Below are 6,249 nucleotides of genomic sequence, written 5' to 3' on the forward strand. Positions count from 1 at the left end.
TAAAATCTGTTGTCTGATTTATTGGTACTAAAGCCAGGGTTATTGCACATCCAAGAAGAGGTTTTTAAATTGGATTATGCATTATGTGTGTGCATATATGTCTCTGTTTTTTTCCATAGCCAAAATTACAAACCTGCCATGACTTGTCTTGTGCAGGACTCTTCCACACGTGAGAAAACGAGAGTTGTCTATATGTTAAATCTGTAGAGTTAGCAAGTGACCTTTTGTCTTTCATCGAAAGCACTTGACCTGCAGCAGTGCGGCCTCACCAGTGAAGGAGCAAAGGCTTTCCTAAAGGCCCTTGAAACCAACAGAACTCTGCTCGTTCTGGATATAAGAAAAAATCTGCTTGTTGGTATGTGGTCACTTTTTTTAAATTGATAAACACATAGCAAAACAAAAAGAATTTGTTAAGGTATTGACAGTTTTTTAAAACTTAATGTGTTTAACTTTCCTCATCATATACAGTTGGCCCTTGAACAACGTGGGGTTAGGGGTGTCGACCCCTATGCAGTTGAAGATCTGGGTATAAGTTTATAGTCAGTGGTTCCACATCTGTGGATTCAACCAACCTTGGATCATGTAGGACGATAGTACATATGTATTGAAAACTATGCGTGTGTCACTGGACCCGCGAGGTTCAAACCCATGTTGTTCAAGCTTCAACTGTACTTTTCTAGTGTTGCACTTCCCTTAAGATTTTAGCAGCTACTGTACTAATTAAAGTGAATTATACTTGTAAATTTTTCTTGTCTCTACTCTGAATAGAGGTGAACCTAGATACTAAGCCTGCTTCCACCAAGAGCATTCTTTCTTTCCTGTGCAACCTCTGAATTCTTGCCAGGAGTACTTTATTCATTTGTCAGATTCACAAGTAATTTTGTAATCATCTTCTGTGTGCCAGAGACGGGTTTAGGGACTAGGGATAAAGCAGTGAACCAGACAGACAAAAGTCTTGCCCTCATGGAGCTTACATTCTAGTGAAGGAGATCAGATAGAAATGAGTAAACAGATAAGTCATATAATTTTAGAGAGTAGGAAGTGCAAAACTATCTTAATGTAAGGAGAGTGAGGGAGAGCAGGTAGGACTCCATTGGATAGGTTTGTTAGGGGACAGCTTCACTGGAGAAGTGGCATTTGAACGGAGACCTGAATGAAGAGAGGAGCAAGCCATGGAAGATGTGGAGTAAGCACATTCCAGGACAAGGAGGCAATGAGTATGTAGGCATGTAGGTGGGTGGAGTATTTAAGGAAAAGCAAGGAGGCCAATCTGGGCAGAGTACCGGGTGAAGAAGAGTGTGGTAGGACATGAGGTCAAGGAGCTAGGCAGGGGTCTGCTCTTGTAAATTCTTGAAGGCCAGAGTAAAGATACGGATTATTCTAAATGAGTAGAGGGGTTTGAACTGGAAAAAGGCATGATCCAAATCGTATCTGAATAAGGTGACCTGGTATAGAGAAGGGACTTGGGAGGATAAAGAAGAGGAACAGGGGGCTTCCCTGGTGGCGCAGCGGTTGAGAATCCGCCTGCCGATGCAGGGGACGCGGGTTCGTGCCCCGGTCCGGGAAGATCCCACATGCCGCGGAGCGACTGGGCCCGTGAGCCATGGCCGCTGAGCCTGCGCGTCCGGAGCCTGTGCTCCGCAACGGGAGAGGCCACAACAGTGAGAGGCCCGCGTACCGCAAAAAAAAAAAAAAAAAAAAAAAAGAGGAACAGGGAGACCAGTTAGGAGACTATCACAGTGCTCCAAATAAGAGATGTTTATGGCCTAGGTTAGGTTGGAAGTTTGCAGCAAGTGAAAAGTGGTTGAATTCAGGTTGTGTTTTGAGGGTGTAGCTATCAAGACCTGCAGATAGATGTGAGGTATGAAGGAAATAGTACCAAGGAGACAAGTCGTTGATGATTATGTGTGCAACTGGGTAGTATCCCTTAGAAGAAGGGGGCTGATGGGAGGAGCAGCTTTTGAGGGAATATCAGGACTTGGTTTGTTATCTTGGATGCCCTGGTTTGATATCTTAGATGCTCTTTAGGTATCTAAGCGTCTGGACGGTGCTCAGACTGTACTTTGTATCCAAAGGTATCCAAAGCCACTTTAGATGCAAAATGTTTCAAGTTGACCTTTGCTGCTGCCAAAATAGTAGCCACTGTGGGCAGTCTGCAAGATGGCATCTTAGGTTTCTGAGGAAGAAATTAGAATACACAAAGGGGGAAATAAGTGTATAATTATATAATGTAGATTTCATATTTAAATGTATGGGAAAAGCAATAATTAGTTGGCTTTTGGTTTTAAATGGAAATAGCCACTCATTGGAAAATAATTACTCTAATTTCAATTCATTTTACTTTAGATCATTCTGTGATGAAAACAGTTACCAAAAAAGTTCTCCAGATGGAAGGAGTGCCAAGTCAGAGGTATATAACATGTTTCAGTTCTTTCGGAAGAATTTCTCTTTAATGGCTTGGTTTTCTTTCTTTCTTAAAAGAAAATTATCAAGGTACTTTCTGCCATCTTAAAACTAAGATTTGAGTCAAATCAAATGGCTTTTCTGTTTTTGAAAATGTTGTGTGATGCTTTAATTTAGGTTCCCAGATATGCAGATTGAAAACCTTTTAACTTTTTATTTTCTGTAACATATTATCGTTAGTCACAAATAGTCTTTTTTTTTTGGTGATAAGAATGAATAGCAGGAGCAGCATTTGTGAAACCAAATCTAATATGAAACTGACCCTTTCTTGTGAGTAAATTTGAATTTTGAAACAGCAAAACAATAAGGTTTAATAAAAAGCAAAATAAATTTTTTATGTTTATGATCTGCCAATTTCCCAGAAAGAGTTTTGTGGCGACTTTAGTTATATACCAGATACATTAAAATCACCAGTGGACAACACATTTTTTATTCAGGTGCCCTCTGAAAGTTTTAAAACTTTGTTGACTTCATATCACTGAACGGTCCACTTTAAAATGGTTAAAATTATAAATTTTCTGTTTTGTGTAGTTTACCACAATTTTTAAAAAATGTGTTGTTTGAAGATTTTGGGGTTTTATAACGGTATTGTATTAGCATAAAAATGAAAAATTTAAAAGACCACCTCTAATCCCATTATCCTATCAAGCAATATTTACATTTTTATTTTCTCTTCCTGCTGTCTATAAACATAATTCCACATAGCTTCAATATAATTTGCCATTCTTATGTTTTCATACTAAATTTAAATTCTGTGATTCATAGTTATACTTTTTACCATTGCATTCACAAGGTTTCATTGAGTAGGTCAATTTTTTAAATTGGTGAAAAATTGGAAATAACCTCAAATAAACTATTGTAAACACCTTCATAAATACAGCTTTTTTTTTTCTACTTAAAGTTGTATGTTTTTGATTCTCTATTAATCAACTTGCTTGGACAATAGTGTATTAAATAAGTTGTTAAGAGTGTTTATGAAGTCAAAAAAAAGCTTATGATCGTCTGCCCATTGTTATTTCAAGAGAGTGATATTTTAATAATCAAATAGTACATTCAAAGAAGTTAAGATTTGTGATATCACACTAATTAGATATTATTATTAAAAATTTATATCATATGTAAAGCATTCTTAAAATAGCTACATTGACTTTTGCTATGATATTAGAAATGGAAAGATATATAAATAAAACATGTATATGTAAAACATATTAGGAATTCTGTAAAATTAGTACAGAATAATAGGGCATCATGGAATGAGAACAGTTAAACATTTTTTTTTAGTTAGCATGATTAAACAAAGTGGAAATGTAACTGAAGTATACAAGCTCATTGAGCTCTTTTAAGAGTAATTTTATTTCTTGGGCTTTTTTTTGTATTTGCCTCAGTTATTTGGAGACATAGAGGTAAGCCAAATCAGTATCTGGGTATATACCTAGATCCAGGTGAGTATAGGAGTGAAATAATGGTGTGAATTGTGTCACATTTATATTGTACTTATGTATGCCTAATAAAAGATGGGAACTTTTATTAGAAATTTTTTAATCTCCTAACAAGAAAAGTGTAATTTAAAAAAATTTTAATACAAATATATTTGCATTAGTTTCTGAAAGTAAAGGAAGGGTATACACATACAAACCATATGCATACAAACATTTTTTTTGATGGCAATGAAGTTAAAAAACACAACAACATAGCACAAAATGAACTGAGCTCCTATATATTTTTAAGAGGCATGTAAATCACACAGGATCGTGTGGTGATTATCAATAAGCTACACTCTATGAAATATTTGTCCTATATTACCACATACACTCCATTTTACCCTGCATCCTAATGCTGCTAAAATATAGTAGAAAGCAGCAGCATAGCACAGGGAGATCAGCTTGGTGCTTTGCGATGACCTAGAGGGGTGGGAATGGAGGGTGGGAGGGAGGCTCAAGAGGGTGGGATATGGGGACATGTATATGCATATGGCTGATTCGCTTTGTTGTGTAACAGAAACTAACACAGAATTGTGAAGCAATTATACTCCAATCAAGATCTATTAAAATAAATAAATAAAATAACATAAAATACAGTAGCTGTGAAGGATAAATATAACCATTTTAACCTATGATGTTTGTTTTCAGTAAATTCAAGTTAAATATTTAAATGTGAATTTTAATATATGGCTTGTTCTAAGTAAAATATTAACACGTAGGTCTAGTTTCTGCAACCAAATGTTTCATATAAAGATACTTGCCTCTTTACTACTGAAATATAGGGTAAGTCTCCACATTTCACTCTTTCATCCAGTGGGTTTCATTTGTTTTTTTTTCTGTTTTCTATATGAAATCAAAGGAGCAGTGAAGGTTGACAGGCTTATAGGAGGGTAAAATTGACTCACCTACCCCCCAGCAACTTGCAGCCTTATAACTTGTATTGTTTTTACATAGAAAAATTCGTCTTAAATTTAACTTTTGGTCTACTTCTGAAGATTCTGTTTGGCAGAAGTCATGGGTATATCTGTGTTTCTGTGTCCTTGAGATTCAGAAATGCCAAAGGTGTTCTACGATTCAGGAAACTTGAGTGTTTCTGCATGATACATAAAATGTATCATACTTTGGGATCTTTTTTTAAACTTTATTTTTGCATTTCTGCACATCTCAATACTTTTGTTTTAGTTAAAATAACTTGTTACTGTAGAGAACTTATATTTTAAAAAATGCTGGCTTATGTAAAACCTTTGTACAAAACCGATCCTCTTTTTAATGGGCTTGGCATCATTGTCAAGTGCCTTTTTGATTCCTTTCGACGTGTGCACGTGTGACAGTTGCTCTGTAGACCTTTGGTGCATCTTGATTCCTTCTTTTCATGCTTTGTCAAACATAGTCTTGGCCGCAAAGAAGCCTGTAAGTAATGGAAGGAAACACTCTGCTGGTGAAGAATGCTACCCTCCTGAAGCGCTACCACCTGGAGTGTCTGGTTTCCGGCCATTGTGTCCTGCAGAAAGTGCAAAAAGCAACAGGTAAGCTGTTTGCATTCCCTGTCTTTTTCAGTCATTTAGAGTTCTTTATTTTGGAACTTGTATTATGTGGGTGGTCTCTGGTGCTTTGTGTAGAGGAAAAAAGGTAACTCACACATGGCTTGGCTTCTGCCTAATGAGCCCTCTAAGGAAGAAAAATTTAAAGTAATTGGGAGTTTCAAGTTGTTTCTCAAGTGTCACAACAGAGGTAACTCCGTGGGAGTCTTGAGGAGACTAAAATGATCACCAATTGTGCATGTGAGAAAAGTTTGATTAAAGGCAGGTGTAGTTGAGCGAAGCCCTACAGCACAGAAGTAGGAATTTGGATACGTACGAATGGGAAAAAAGACATTTTAGGCATGGGAAATAGTTTAATGCAGAATGGATGAAAAATATGCATTAGAGCTATTCTAAATGAACTGGCTTATTAACTCAGTAAATCAGATTTAGTGAGTCAAACTAGCATTACCTGATTTCTTATCCAGGGGATAGCTGTTCATAGTAATTTTTGTCACAGAACAGTAAATAAAATGGTTGAATTATAGCTTTAGGCTTGCTAAGTGAAATAGATGGCTCTAGATGATCTTCAGGTGACTTACTTGGTAGTAATCAGGAAATTGGGGATTAACAATTGCTTAAGAAAACAAAGAGAATTGATTTTAAATAGTACTTGAAGTAGTTCCTGTGTAAAATATCTGTTCAGTTGCTCATGTTAAATGGATGTTTCTACTCCCCACTGGACAACCGACTACTTTTTTGCAAATGGTAATGTGAATTGCTGT

General features: G+C 36.4%; 1 long non-coding RNA gene across 1 annotated transcript; it reads left to right on the plus strand.

Moving 5' to 3' along the window:
* Positions 1 to 296: 296 nt before the first annotated feature.
* On the plus strand, positions 297 to 5,373 carry LOC309807114. Its single transcript, XR_014294514.1, has 3 exons — positions 297 to 355; positions 2,347 to 2,410; positions 5,335 to 5,373. It is a non-coding gene; the product is annotated as an uncharacterized lncRNA (long non-coding RNA).
* Positions 5,374 to 6,249: the final 876 nt, after the last annotated feature.

This window comes from Mesoplodon mirus (genome assembly GCF_964341445.2).
Source record: "Mesoplodon mirus genome assembly, chromosome: 7".
Classification (NCBI taxonomy): Eukaryota; Metazoa; Chordata; class Mammalia; order Artiodactyla; family Ziphiidae; genus Mesoplodon; species Mesoplodon mirus.